The following is a 16,350-nucleotide window of genomic DNA, read 5'->3' on the forward strand; positions in this document are numbered from 1 at the left end:
AGCATGCACATCAGATGAACATTTGTCTGTATATCATCTATTTAAAATACATTATTTTGGCCCTTGCTCAAGCAGCAGCACATAGAAATAGCAGCAGTACTTATTCGATTTCATAGAAAACAAAAAATAACACAAACAATACACTGCAGTGTAAAAGACATGCATTGCCCACTGCACAGTAAGAAGTCTCACCACTAGCTGCAGCTCTCTTATTGAATAAACTTTTCATGCCATTCACAGTTTTCACAAGCAGTCACAACCAAGGTCGAAGTCATGGTAAAGGTCTCATAGGTTTTGCTGGGAGCAAAGGCCAAGTTTCTAATACAAAAGACAAGGCTCACTGACTTTGTAATAAAATTGGGAGTATGCTTGTTATGTGATCATATAATGCAATCATCAATTATCATCCTCCAGTTGTTAGATGCATGGCTCCTATCGCTTCCATGCTAAGCAATCAGCATCTGTAAGTCATGCAGACTCTTGCTCTGAAACCAGTGACTACATTCCCCATTGTATGGAAGTAAAACACACTTTTATAATCATGAAGCCTCATTGTATGACAAGCTCCAAGAACCTCTGTATCCAACAATTCTCTGACAATTCACAATTTATTTTGGTAGCCCAATGGCATCATATAACATCAACTATCTACACAAAGCAACACAATGCTTCAATCTCACAATTTTATCCTAAAACTCAAATGAGAGATCTTTGTAATGCATCTGAAGATTAAATCCATAAGGTATATGGGAGGGAAGGAGTTAGTCTTGACATCCTCAAATAAATATTGGAATAGTTAGATGACAAATTGACAATTTTTAAAAATTAATATTAGTATAACACTAACATACTCTTTATTTATTATCTTGTGCAAGTCCTTGAAGCATTTTGGGGCTAAAAAAAATATGGCCATTAAAGATTTTCTTTCTTTCAGAAATCTTAAGTTTCTGTTCTGGTAGCCTAAAAAAGTAAGAGTTCAATTTGATAAATGCTGATTTACAGAAACTAGTCATCTCCAGGTAAGTGTTAATAGTAGAACTTTTGCACAGCTGGATGCCCTGGAGCTTTGTTGAGTGAGTCTTTTTGTTTGGCACCTCACCCATTGGAATCCTGAATCATCTGGTAGAGAATGGAAACTGGCAGCTCCTACACAAGGTCCGTGCGTTCAGTCCTGCTTCTGCTCTCTCATCATAAATTCGTCTCACACTTTGGACTGATGGGAGCACTTCATGCAGCAACTGCTCCTTACCACTGAATCCTAGTACAGCTCTATTGTCAAAGTTATTCCAGCACATGCCAAAACCACCAGTCTCCTCATAAATTTAGAGATGTTCTCAATTCTGTAATTACCCAAGATCAGGAATATCCTGAGCAACTTTAAAAATCCAGGACAATGACTTACATTTTATGGTATCTTTTACAAAGTACCACAAAAATTTGGAGGCATTATAACTATTGTTTGAAAGTCCGTTTGTGAATTTTGAACTTCCGGAATGAAAAGCACTAAGCTTTATTTATATAGAGAGAATATACTTTTTTTCAAACTGGAACTTCCAACTCTTTGAAAAGCAGATCATCCTGCTGGAAAAGAAAAGCAATTCTGCAGACTAAAAGAGGAGCATGTATGTGCACACGTACATTTGATGTAGTTTCATTTTTAGGAAATGGCAACAAGGGAAAGTAGAGGGCCTGGAAAATGCTAAAGACTAAATCGAGTTTTCACTAGTGCCAGTAACCACTGCATTAATTTCAAGCAGGTAGCCAAACTAAAAGTAAGCACTGGTGATCTGCTGCTATAGACTCCACTCTCAATTCTGAAATGGCACGAAAAACACATCTTCAGACCTCTAAACCACAATCTCCAGACATACTACTCAACTTGCATCCTGTATTCCTGTCTGGCAGCATCCTCTGCTCTTTTTAGTCCTCTGCTCTCAAAATCATTCCCATCTGCTATAACGAATTCAGTGAAAAAACTTGCTCTGAGAAAAACACAAATTGGAATTGACAGATTTCATACATCCGTTCACCCATCTTTGATAAGTATTCCAGGGTAGGGGACATTTCTTGTGCTCTGAAGAGACAAGTGCCCCAAATCATCAGATTGCTATTTTCCTGAAAGTTCACAGGGAAACAGGTGTATACCTATTGTAAAAACGTTTGCTAATCTTGAAGCCTTCCAGCAGGACAAGCAATATGGCATGACAAGCAGGTAATTACAGAATGACAATCAGTATAACAACTAGCATCCCAGCCTAATAAGCAATTCTTCAACGAGACACTGATGACGTATTTTAAATCATTCACTAGAAGGAACTGAAAGTTATGTAAAACAAGAATAGGCCTGAAATGCTTGTAAGGAAAATTCTGGGCAACCACTTCCCTTGAGCAACAGCTTCTGCTCTTTCACTCCCTATTTCTCTCTTAGAGAGAAATAATTGCTCTACCAAATACAATTTCTGGGTATTCAGTGAAGATCGGTGAAAAAAGGACATTAATTGCCTTACTCTACTATTGACACCAATACGTGTAGAAACCACAGTTTTGAATTTTGCTCACACACAGATTCCTAAAATACAAGAAAAGGCAGACCCAGCCAGAACTAGAAAAAGGAAGCAATTACTACAGATGAGATGTAGTTTGCTCGCAGCTAGTCACAAACTTTTCTGCCCACAGACTCTGACTGCCAGTTAGGAATGTTGTTTCCTGCTGCACTGCCCTTTGTGACTGCTGGGGAGCAGCTATGGCCACCCTCGTGAATGCCCCTGCTCCAACACACGGGCCATCCGTGCTCCCTGCTCGGGACCCTTGGTTTCCTCTTGCATGGATCAATTCGATGGAGAGCTGCTCGAAATGGCTCCTAGAACCCAGCCAGCTCTCTCGCTCCCCACCCGGCACTTCTTACCCTGCAGCATGGGAGAAAGGACTCCAGAAATTAATCTCGTCAGGTATTCTCACTTCCACATCTTGAGATGTACAAACTGGGGCTCATCCGCTCCCAGGGAGGCAGGAGAAAAGCAAGCAAACCTCACTCGTCTCTTCTCTGCCTTCAGCAAAAGGACCGCCGCCCGCCTCCTCCCGAGCAGAGCGGGGCGGGCCGTGGCCGCTCTGCAACTCTCCACTGGCCCCAAAGTCCGCCGCAGTCCTGCCGCGCTAGGGCACAGCCATTGCATTTCCCTGCCTCAGCTCCCTGCTCTTTCTTCGGCTCCCACAACGCGACGGCCGCGGAGGGCGGTACCCGCACCAGCGCTTCGCTCCGGGCGCCTACAGCCGCTCTCCTGCCCCATCCCCCGGCCACTGGGAAACGGGCAGGGCCGTCCGGTATCTGTACGTACCCTCCGCAGGCTCCGGCAGGGAAATCGTGCTCTCGGGAAGACATGCCGGGTTGCTTCGCTGAATCAGTTCCCGAGTTCCCGCCTCGGGACCCTCCTCCAGCCTCGCCATGAAGCGAAGGTTCCCTCCCGGCCCCCTGCAAAGCCCCAGCTCCCGCCTCCACCCCTCCTCTTCCTCCCGAGCTGGGCTTCAAAGGAGACACTACAAAGGGCACCTCACGAGGAGGACCAGGCCGCAGCACTGGGAACAACAAAAGAAGAAGAGATGGAGAAAGATGAGACAATGGAGCCTGGGGTGATTACTGCTGCTTCTCTTCTGCTGTGAAAGATCAGTTTCCCTTAGATTCCTCCTTTCTGGTACAACTACGGGTAGTGGGCAGCCTGAAGGAGCTCTCTGCTGGGACAGCCAGCAGAGGAAAATGTACTCCAAGCTGTCAGGGATGTAAGACAAGCAAGCAACTTTGGACAACAACAGCAGAGGGCTCCCTTATTAAACTCTTGTAGAGTAAGATCTCCCTGAGTTCTCAGTATCCAGTGGGAAAGGCAAGCATCGTGACAATCCTCCACTATTTCCCATTCCTTTCAAGAAAAGATGAGATACCAAGACCTCTTCTGGAGACATGTTCATCCGTGACTTCAAATTTAATTCCACAGGATGATATAATGTTTCCTCTTTACATCAAGACTGCATAAGACTGCAGCTACAACGTACACCAAGCAGTCAGCCTCACACTGGGTCTCTTCTAACTCATGAAGAGGTAGTAAGAAATGAGAATGAGAGACAGAATTTTACAGAGCCAGAGAGATATGAAAAGATGCAAAGGAAAACTGAGAGACCAGACAGAAGATACGAGATAGCTGATACAGATGGATGAAGAGAAGATAGAGAAAACAAGCATCTACATCAAACTTCTAGGGATAAGAGTGCAGCAATGTCATTCTAATGCTTCCTATAAATTCTACTCATGAAAGACCTGGATAGAAATTGTTAAGGGAATTTCAAAAGTCAGTGAGTGGAAATAGAGACTATAAGGAGTAAGGAATCAATCAAGTTAGGTGACAACTTTGAATGTAAGAAGAAAGGATCTACTTGATTTTTTTAGAAACTTGTGTGGAAGCCAGGCATTTCCATTTCCTGTTGTCTACCCTTTTTTTGGCCCATCAGATCTGATGCTGAACTGTGGGCTAACTCATAGTCCACCTCCTTGCTCCAACCTGAATGGCTCCTAGGCCTGTCCAAGGCACTGAAGACAGCAGCTTCTCTCTCCACAAACAGTTCTTAACTCATTCACGTGAATCTCTGTGCAGAGATGTGACTGGGCCAAGGCAGAAACCAAGTTTGCCACTTCTGCTGCATCCAGGAAGGAGAAAATACCATTTTCTGCTGCTAGAGCGGGTTGTCAGCAGTAACTACTGCCTTCCCCCATCCCAGGGTCATTATTAGCAGCAATGGTGAGTCTAGCCATGGTGAAATAAAAGTATACACATAGGCCCAGATCTTTCTGCCATTATTTGGCAGATTCCCACTACAGATAGGAGCCAATTTAGTTCACATTCAAAACCACATTGTGCTCAGCTTTCATTTAACCATCTTACACCCAAACTCCTGTGCAACTCCACTTGTATATGAAGTCCCTGAGACCCACTAGCTAACAATTATTAAAGTACCCTAATTACTGTTCTAAATAGCTTCTTTTAACTGTAATCATATGAATAAATCACTTCCACATTTAGGCAAATCACAGGCCTCCTTTCTTCTTACTGTTTCTCAACTTACAATCAAGCTAACAGTTGTTAATATTTACACAGCTGATGCAACAATATCACCTAATCTAACCCTTTATTTGTACTAAGTAGATTCAGTTCCTATTGATACTTGCATTCTTATATCATAGAATCATAGAATTATAGAATGGTATAGGTTGGAAGGGACCCCAAGGATCATAGAGCTCCAACCCCCCTGCCACAGGCAGGGCCACACACCTCAGGCCTGGATCTACACAAGGCTGCCCAGGGCCCCATCCAACCTGGCCTTGAACACTTCCAGGGACGGGGCATCCACTACCTCTCTGGGCAGCCTGTTCCAGCACCTCACCACTCCCTCTGTAAAAAACTACCCCCTAATATCTAATCTAAACCTTCCTTCCTTTAGCTTTAATCCATTCTCCTTTGTCCTGCCATTGTCTATCCTTTTAAAAAGTTGAATCCTCTCCTGTTTCTCTGCTCCCTTCAGGTACTGGAAGGCTGCAGTGAGGTCCCCCTGCAGCCTTCTCTTCTCCAGGCTGAACAAACCCAGCTGCCTCAGCCTCTCTTCATAGGGCAGGTGCTCCAGCCCTTTAATCATCTTCATGGCCCTCCTCTGAACCCTCTCCAACAGTTCCACATCTTTCTTGTATTGGGGCCCCCAGATCTGGACACAGTACTCCAGGTGGGGCCTCACAAGGGCAGAGTGGAGAGGGACAATCACCACCCTGTTCCTGCTGGCCACTCCTAATGGAGCCCAGGATACCATTGGCCTTGCGAGCTGCAAGAGCACACTGCTGGCTCATGTTAAGTTTCTCATCCACCAGAATCCCCAAGTCCTTCTCAGCAGGGCTACTCTCAAGGAGCTCTTCTCCCAGTCTGTATCATGTCTGGGATTCTTCCAGCCCAAGTGCAACACCTTACACTTTGCAGTGTTGAACCTCATTAGGTTCACCTGGGCCCACCTTTCCAGCCTGTCAAGATCCCTCTGCATGGCTTCCTTTCCTTCTGTTGTGTCAACCACACCACTCAGCTTGGTGTCATCCACAAACTTGCTGAAGGGTGCACTCAATTCCATCATCAATGTCACTGATAAAGATGTTAAAGAGAACCGGTCCCAAGACAGACCCCTGGGGGACACCACTTGTCACCGGCCTCCACCTGGACATAGACCCGTTGACCACCACCCTTTGGCTACGGTCTGTTAACCAGTTTCTTATCCACTGGATGGTCCACCCATCAAATCCACATCTCTCCAATATAGAGATAAGGATGTGATGGGGGACTGTGTCATATATATAAAAAAATATATGACTAATTCTATGTACTTATAGTTTCATTTTTAATCATATATTTGTCTATATTTGCATATTATGCATTTTATAGTTATATGTTTTAGGGACTGGCACACAAGTTTCTGATCTCTCAGGTATCCTTGTAAGTATGTTAATACATGTATTACAATAATTGGTGTCTATACCTTTTGCTATATAGTTTCCCAGTTTTCATTAACAGAATTTTTTCATTCTTATAAATGCATTAGCATTATCTTGCTCACATAAGAGAAGTGTGTATTAGATGTAGCACATAAACTGACCTCTGCAATTTTAGCAATTATTTGACTAATTGTAAGAACATCAGCTGCACAGAAGCTGCGCAGTACTACATAAACACAGCAGCACATCATTCAATGATAAACTCTTCAGGGCAGAAACTGTCTTCTTTTAATGTATTACTACAATATCACACTCTATTGTCACAAACTCATAGATGCACACAGAAATTGAAACATATTTTTTCACATCAGCTATTTCCACAGATCTATGCATGCAGCTTCTAAATATAGTACTGAGTGTACACAGACAGTACCTTCCATTGCCCACTTGGACTTATCATTTTATGTCAAAAAGGGTGGGGTTCCTTTGAATGTGGATATGCCCCTCCATCTCTTCAGTTTGTCTCATTTCCTATGGACATCTCGTCTTCCCACCTCCTTTGTCCCTCCCCGCCCCCTCCCTCCAACTGCTCTTCTACACACTGCAGTATAGCACAATGTCTTTTAAAAAGCATTTTTAAAAAACAGTGCATTTCAAAAAGCATTCCCCACTGAGGCTGGAACTGCCCCAGGATCCATCCATTACACAACACCAAACAAGCTGTGGAGAAGATCAGGATCAACCCTCCCCCAGCTCTCTTTGCTCCCATTCCTTTTAGATGCAAAATATATTTAATTGGCATTGCAAGCAAGATGAGAATAAAGGCAGCTAAGCTGTTTATCCCCTACCTGAGCAAGGATCTCTCATCCGCAGCTGGTGAGCGGATGCAGACAGGGGAACCCAGCTGCTCTCCTTTCCTTGCACTATCAATAATTCACATAGGTTGCAGTGTCCTCCCTCTCCCTCCCTTCCTTTCTCTTCCACTGCTCCCACCTGCAGATGAATGGAGATGGAGCAGGTCAGTGCTGTCATACTTGAAATTAGAGATCATTTTCAATTGAACAGCCAGCCTGTGAAGCAGCTGTGCTCTTAAGCAGAGAAGCTTGGTCCTAAGGGAAGGGGCCAGACTGGCAGCTCTATAGATAGAGCATGGGCAGCTCTGTACACCCACATCCTGCTCCTGGCACTTCTAATCCCAGATCTATATGGATGACCTTTCAAAATTAGAGGGTTTTTTCAACAGGAAAGCGTATTTTTTTAGTCCTCTCATGTATAATGACAGCTATTTGGTGACAGTGAACTGGGCATGTGTATTTATGTATATGGATCAGAGTAGGAAGCAAAGTAACAGACTGGAAAAATCTGAAACATGCTTACATAGGCGTCCAGACGGGTTTGAATATCTCCAGAGAAGGAGACTCCACAACCCCCCTGGGCAGCCTGTCCCAGGGCTCTGTCACCCTCACTGGGAAAAAGTTCTTCCGCATATTGGTGAGGAACTTCCTATGCTCCAGCTTGAGGCCATTGCCCCTTGTCCTGTCTCCACAGACCCACTGAAAAGAGGCTGGTCATTTCCCCATGTGTCCCACACTTGAGATATTTATAAACATTAATAAGATCCCCTCTTAGCCTTCTTTTCTCAAGGCTGAACAGCCCCAGTTCTTTCAGCCTATCCCCATACGGGAGATGCTCCAGTCATCATCTTCCTAGGCCTTTGCTGGACTCTCTCCAGGAGATCCCTGTATACCAGGGAGCCCAGAACTGGATACAATACTCCAGGTGGGGCCTGACCAAGGTAGAGTAGAGGAGGGAGGATCACCTCCTTCAACCTGCTGGCCACACTCCTTTTGATGCACCCCAGGATCCCACTGGCCCTCTCAGCCACCAGTGCACACTGCTGGCTCATGGCCAACCTGTCATCCACCAGGACCCCCAAGTTCTTCTCCACAGCCTGTGCTGATACAAGTGGTTATTCCTTCCCAGGTGAAAGACTCTACACTTACTTTTATTAAACCTCATCTGGTTTCTCCCTGCCCAGCTCTCCAGCCTGTCCAGGTCTCACTGAATGGCAGCGCAGTGTTCCTGCATGTCAGCCACTCCTCCCAGCTTTCGATCATCGGTGTATTTGCTGAGGGTGGACACTATTCCCTCATCGAGGTCATCAATTAAGATGTTAAACAAGACCAGACCCAACACCAACCTGGGGAACACCGCTAGTCACAGGTCTCCAGCCAGACTCTGCTCCACTGATCACCACCCCCTGAGCTCATCCTGACAGCCAGTTCTCAACCCACCTCACTGACATGGTACTTTCTGCAAATGCTTTTAGTAATCAGGTGTAAGTATGAACACCATCATTCTGAACAGCTCTTCTACCCTTCCATCTTCCTCCTCCAGCTGTAAATGCTGAGCATGACACCAGATAGTATGGAATATCTGTTTGGTCAGTTGGGGTCAGCTGTCCTGGCTGTGTCCCATCCTAATTCCCTGTGCACCCACAGCCTATTCACTGGTGGGGTGGGGTGAGAGTGGACAAGACCTTGGCTCTGTGTAAGCCCGGCTCAGCAGTAACAAAATCATGCATGTGTTATCAGCACTGTTTTCAGTACAAATCCAAAATGCAGCACCACACTAGGTACTATGAAGAAAATTCACTCTATCCCAACCCAAACCAGCACATTCTCTACACATTATTCTATACCATTTACATCATACTCAGATACCATACTATCCAGTACTACCTCATTTACATTGCAATGGCGTTTGTCTTCCCAAGTGACTTACACATGATGGAGCCCACTTTTGTAGAGGTGGCTGGACACCTACCTGTTGATTGAAAAATGGTGAATTAATTATTTGTTTTTCTTTGCTTAAATGCACAGCTTTTGCTTTATTTATTAAACTGTCTTTATCTCAACCCACAAGCTTTCTCTCTTTTCCATTTCTCTCCCTCATCCTGCTGGGAAGGAGCAAGTGAACAGCTGCATGGTGCTTAGCTGCCAGTTGGGATTAAACTATGATATTCATGGATTGAGCTTTGCCAAGCTTTTCTCCACAATTATGCAGACTGAAAATGCTTTATTAAAAAAAAACCAAAAAAAATCAGAAAAAGTCAACACCTTTTTGTTTGCATATGAACATTAGAACCAACAAGTTCTGTAGATGGAACAACAACAAATTTCCCATGGATTTGTTTTCTCTAGTTGTTCCGGGTCCAAGAACTCTGAATCTGCTGGAGCACTTACAAGACCCTTCTCTTGTGCTGAATCTTTAATGAGGTTCACTTTGCAAACTTTCCCTATTTTGTGACAGTCATGCAATTTTTTTTTCCTGGTTGATGGTTTTAATTAAGTTTATAGGAACCTTTTATCTGAGATAAGAGAACAAATTATGTTTGAGATAATTATAATATATAATTATCAAATTATCAAAATATAATTTTGAGAAAATTATCAAAATATAATTTTGAGAAAATTATCAAATTAACAAATTATCTTTGAGAACCCCAATCTTATCAGAAAATAAGTATTCCAAAGGCCACTCATGGATAATGATGTACAGACACACACACAATTTAAAATGTATTTTATTTCCAGAAAAGCATGATAAAATTCAATAGAAGTAAGAAAACTGGCATTGTAAATATTAGAAAAGCACTCATGTCTGGCTTTTCAGCAACCAGCAGATACCGATACCTGTGCATCTACCTTCAGATACAGGAACAGAAATGTCTGCATTTTTATTCTGCATATTAGACTCATACTGCATGACTATTCTGGTATCTTACAATTTTAAATTAGTATTATTAATAACATGATTAATGAAATTATAACCTGCCATTTCTACAAGCCTTTAAATGACACTTAGATTATAATCTGTCTTCACATTTGTCTATAAAGAACATAAAAGAAATTGTTTCCATATAAGTACTAATACTTCACATTTCCTTCCCACTTTTTTTCAAAGATTTCACAATATGTTATTGATACTGTTTCTCGTTATTTCACTGTTCTACAGACAGATAAACTGGCAGAGAGAAATGAATTATCACTGTCACGTAGGGCCACTAAAAGCAAATGGAGCTCACAGCCCATCAACACAGTAGCATAAACAAATTGTGATGCCTGCATACCATGTTGACACAAGAACAGTCCCACTCAGATCAGCCAGCCTGAATGCTAATGCTGGTAAAATGAAGGGGACTTGAATAAGTGGTCAAGGATGGAAATGGGAGTTGGAAAGAATCTCTTTTTTGCAGGCAACAGTACTTTAAACTGGCCCATGAAACTCTGTTATCAGTCTCCTGGCAGAGCCCCTAGATAACTCAGTTTATTTTCAAGCTTTGACAAAGTTGTGTGCTAGTAGAACTTAATGATATGAGAAGTATTTATTTTATTTAATTAATAATTTAATTTACCTGACTGTTGGTACTGTATGAATTGGGAGAAATTTTGGCAGTATAGCTCTTGATATTTGTCAACAGGGAAAATTCATATGGACCTAAATTATGGAATTACTTCTTAATTTCAGAGATGCCTGGAATGGCCATGATTCAGGAAAGAGGAAAAATCTCCTCAACAGAAATGACTTCTGCATTCTCATATATGTGCACAGCAGAAGGACAAGAGGTAACATTCAGGTTATACCAAGGCAAAATTCAGCTATCTGTAAGGAAATATGGGTTCCTCCTGCTAACGTGGTTCGTACTGGGAAGAAGTTCCAATAAAGGATGAGGAATCTCCACCCTTGGAGGTGTGTGAACAAGGCAACCTTTACTAGCTTTGACATTTTTAATTTTGTGCAGGGCAGTTGACCTTTCCATCCTAATTTACTCTATGATTTTAGTGCTTGCACGTTATAACACCTGTGGCATGAAATGTCCAGTTGCTGCAAGTTCATTATTTCAGTATTAAATGTAACAGCTTCAAGTTCTGCAGTGTATCAGTCATAACCAAGCTGAAATCCTTCACCACCAGTTTCCACCCAGAAGTCATCAGATTTTCTCATAATTCAGCAGGGTTTTTTTGGGGGGGGTTTGGTATATGTGAGAGCACTCTCTAAATCAGAGAGAGTTTTTAGCATCCAGCAACTCTTGCCCTATAAGTGTATCATCTCAGGTGCTCAATGAGGATAATTCAGGCAGAGAGAAAACATGAGATGTGAGGACAGCTCTAGTAGAGGAAAGTACTTCTATTTTGCAAACAGTAATGCATTATAGAATCATAGAATGGTTTGGGTTTAAAAGGACCTTAGATACCATCTTGTTCCAACTCCCCTGCTATGAGCAAGAATATATCCCACTAGACCAGGTTGCTGCAGCACCCATCCAACCTGGCCTTGAATACTGCCAGGGAGGGGGCATCCACAACCTTCCTGGGCAACCTCTTCCAGTGCCTCACTACCTTCACAGTGAAAAAATTCTTCCTTATATCTAGTATAAATCTACCATCTTCCAGTTAATAGCCACAACGTCTTGTTCTATCATTACATGCCCTGGTAAAAAGTGCCTCCCCAGCTTTCCTATAGGCCCCCTTCAGGTACTGGAAAGCCACTATAAGGTCCCCCTGGAGCTTTCTCCAGGCTGAATAACCCCCAACTCTCTCAGCCTTTTGCTTATGTTGGGGTCCCCAGTACTGGACACAGTACTCCAGGTATGACCTCACAAGAGCAGGGTAGAGGGGCAGAATCACCTCTCTTGATCTGCTGGCCACGCTTCTCTTGGTGCAGCCCAGGATCTGATTGGCCTTTTGGGTTGCAAGCACACATTGCCGGCTCATGTTGAGTTTCTCATCAACAGACATCTCCAAATCCTTCTCCTCGGGGCTGCTCTCAAGCCATTCTCTGCCCAGCCTATATTTGTGTTTGGGATTGCACCAACCCATGTACAGGACCTTATGGATTTGTGGAATTTCATGAGGTTGGCATGGGCCCAACTCTCAAGCCTGTCCAGGTCTCTCTGGATGGCATCCCCTTCCTCAAGCGTGTTGACTGCACCACCCATCTTGGTGTCATCCATGAACTTCCTGAGGGTGCACTTGATCCCACTATCCACGTTGCTGTCAAAGATGTTGAACAGTACCAGTCCCCGTACCGATTCCTGAGGAACACCACTCATCACCAGTATCAATTTGGCCATTTAGCCGTTGCCTCCAACTCTGAGTGGGACCATCCATCCAGTTCCTCATCTAGTGAGTAGTTTGTCAATCAAACCCATATTTATCCAGTTTATTGCGGGGCAGTGTCAAACACTTTGCAGAAGTCCAGGGAGATGACATCAGTTGCTCTTCCTTTACCGATTGATGTTGTAACTTCATCACAAAAGGCCACCAAGTTTGTCAGGCATCATTTGCCCTTGGTGAAACCATGTTGGTTACCAACAATCACCTTGTCTTGATTTGTTTTATTATGTATATAATAATCATGCCTAAAATAAATTACTTATTTCCTGGGCTTTACTGCACAATTAACTTCATAATTAGCTTTAACAAATAATTTTAACAAAGAAAAGCTTTCTTTATACTCTGTCAGCCCAGTTCCTCAAAAGCAGTAATATATGGATATACAAAGCCACTTAATGCTTGTGAATTACATGTGAAATCAAGGCAGAGAAGTGAAAGGGCTGCCAGGGTCATGTTAAAACAGACAGATGGACAAACCTTTTTCACAGCAGAGAGGAAAATCAGTAGAAGGAGGAAGGGCTGAAGAGCACATAAGTAAAGACACAGGCTTTGTCTGGCTCGGGTCAACCAGTTTAACAGTTTGTAGCAATGAAATGGTATTCAAGTAAGGGGAATAATAGTCTAATCCAAACAGAAAGAAAGGGCACACGTGCAAAGATTTTGTGCTTTGTATGTACCCACAAGTTTCCAATCTGGTACTGGAACAGCAAGAAAGATATGAGGGATAGGGAGGAAGGGAGGTCAGACCTAGAGGGATGCAGTGCAAGTGAGGACCACAGGGGACTGCCTGGGTGTAAAGGCAATCATACAGTTAAATTTCTTTTGCAGAATTAGGGGTAAAGCAGCTCTCAACTTGTCTCTGTCCAGATAATCTGAATCAAATGGCATTATTATCTAGAAATGTCTCCCTTTGTCCTGAATCTCTGAAGGGAGCAGAAGGGGTTAAAGCAGTCTGCAGCAGAAGGGGTGGCAGGAAGTGGCACCATCAGGCCAGAACCCTCTCCTCTGGCAGAAGCCCCGCCTCTTTTAGGCGGGTTCCCGGGAAATGAGAAAGATACCACGGCCCCTTTAAGAGCGGGAGCAGCTGCTTTTTAGTGTGGGCAGCACGGTTCACTGCGGTGCTGAATCGGTCGGGGAGCTGGAGCATTCGCACACTCTCCTGCCCTAAAAATATAACAGAAACCTTATAGGACATACACCCCGAAGGATGAAAGTTCACTTATCAATATATGGGTGGGTGAGGAATTCGTGCTGCTAATTTCTTAGATTTCATCAACACCTGGAATGTTGTAAAATTATAAAACACTTCTTTCTTCACTGAAGGAGGCAGCAAGACAGCTCAGTAAGAATTTGGCCCTATTTGCAAGGCACAGAATAAGAGTCAGTTCCCACTCTAAAAAAGAAAATCGTTCTCCAAGAGACCTGCAATGAGCCAAGGGATTTGCTTTAAAGTCACAGCCAAAATGTTTATAACAACTGGAAATTCAACTGAGATTACCTGAATCAGAAATCAGTTCCTCAGTTACAAGAATCCTTGCTTCCTCATTACTCCTCAATAGAAGAAAAACATGAAATACACTGCCTTTCTTTATTATGGGGAGGACATCATTACTTACTTGAATCAGGGCAGTAAACAAACAATATGCAGACTATTCACAATTACTTCCTCAAGAGAATTTAATCAAAAAGCAGCTACTGATTATTCCATAATGACAGGCCACAAGGAAGGTGGCAAATACGGTTTATGCAGAGCATTAGGAGATAAAGTAATGGATTATGTTTTTGTCAATCAACAAAGACCTGTGAAGAATAAGGAGGGTCTAGTAGTGTATGTATGACAGCAGACAACAGCCAAAACTTGCTTTGACAAACACATCTTAAAAAAATAACTTCATGATATTCAGTAAGAAAATGTAAGAAAATGTCTACCACTTAGTAACGATACTGTCATTTGTTAGGCAGTAAATGTTTATATTGTGTTAGTGTTCTAACCCCAACTGGCTTGGTGTGAACACTTTGGAGAAAATGCAGAAGGGTCAACAGCTACACTTGAGAAATATCAACACCACCCAATTACTCTCTCATCCTGAAGAATTTTCAATAGGTATGTCACGTGAGCAATCAGCTAACCACACACAGCCTCTTTGTTTACAACACCAGTATTTAATCTGTCAGCCCAAACCAGTATTTTTTCCCTTCATACATTCATTCACTTAAAGGCCAGTGTTGATTTGGAGAGTATCAGGTTTTATTTTTTATCTTTGTCTGTACATTCTTCAAGCTGTTCCACTTCAGTTATATCTTACTAACCTATCACAAAAACTCCTTACCATAGCAATTTCTACCCCAACCTTCTCCATTTAGAGAGCCGCAGTTCACAATAAGCATTGCTTTTGTCTTTGGCTTGTTTGGAAGAGTGTTTGCAGTCAGATTCTACACTTCTTTGACCTAACAGTTTCAGCACAACCTCTCAGAAAAACATTCAGGGTGCAACAGGAGCATAAAAATATTCTCTGAAAAGATCTCTTAGAAGTGTTTTAATGACTCCTATTTTGGTCTTGATTACATTAAACGTCATACATAGTTTGCATGGTATTGTATGTATTTCTGTCTTCCCCAGCCCCACGATGAAGTGTGTTGATTTGGTAGAACCTTACGTTGCCATTGTCATGAACTTCAGGTTTGGAATTTTAGAAATTTTGAGACAGGTTTAGCAAGGTTCATGGTACCTGCGCTGCCACACAAGGACACTTCAGGGCAAGGCAGCAAAGGGAAAGCAGCAAGCAGGAGCTGCAGAAAGGTGTAGTATTCAATGTAAGAAAACACTTTGCATAAAGATCAGTTTGTCATTTGGCCTTTATGATGCTCATATAAAACTGAACAAATCATGTAAAGGCTATAATTCTCCTCCACCTCCATGCATTCCTCATTCTGCCTTATCCCCTACTTTGAAAAATGCCATTTCAAGAAGATCAGGTAAACATGGTATCACCGAGGAAGCAGAGTCATCAGCTCTCATTGTGAAGATCCTTTTATCTTCCCTTCAGATGGCCCCATAGCAGTGGCTGAAGTAGAAATTTAGGACATCTTGATGATGGAGAATCAAGGTTAAAGCAGCACCACCATGTATCAAAAACTTGGAAACTTCATCAATATCAATGGCAACTTGAAGACTGTATTAATATCAATCTATCTACATCCAGATGTAGACTGGAAACTTGTAAGAAATATGGGTGTCACACACTGACACACTTTCAAGTGTGAGAAGTATAGGGTCATATGACAGTTAACACTGAGAAAAAAAATATTATCCCATTAATGTAATCAAGCACAGCAAAATTAGAAGGCAGCAAGGAGGAAAGGAACAGAAGAGGCAGTGCACAAGAATAGTATTTCTCTAGTAGTAGAAACTACTCATCAGTAGTTAAATATACTCAAAGACTTCAGCCAAAACTATGATCCCCCATGCACCAAGTGTCAATGACAGCTTTTGATACAGCTAACACATTCTCCTGAATCACTCTGACATCTTTCACCTCAAAGGGATTTCACAGAACTCTTACGAATCAGGATGCCAGTAGCCAGTAGATTTGACTCTTCTGAAGGAACAGCGGCACCATCACACGGATCGTCTTTGGCATCAAGTATGACTTCATGCAA

The sequence above is a fragment of the Gallinula chloropus genome (assembly GCF_964237585.1).
Source record: "Gallinula chloropus genome assembly, chromosome: 1".
Lineage (NCBI taxonomy): Eukaryota > Metazoa > Chordata > Aves > Gruiformes > Rallidae > Gallinula > Gallinula chloropus.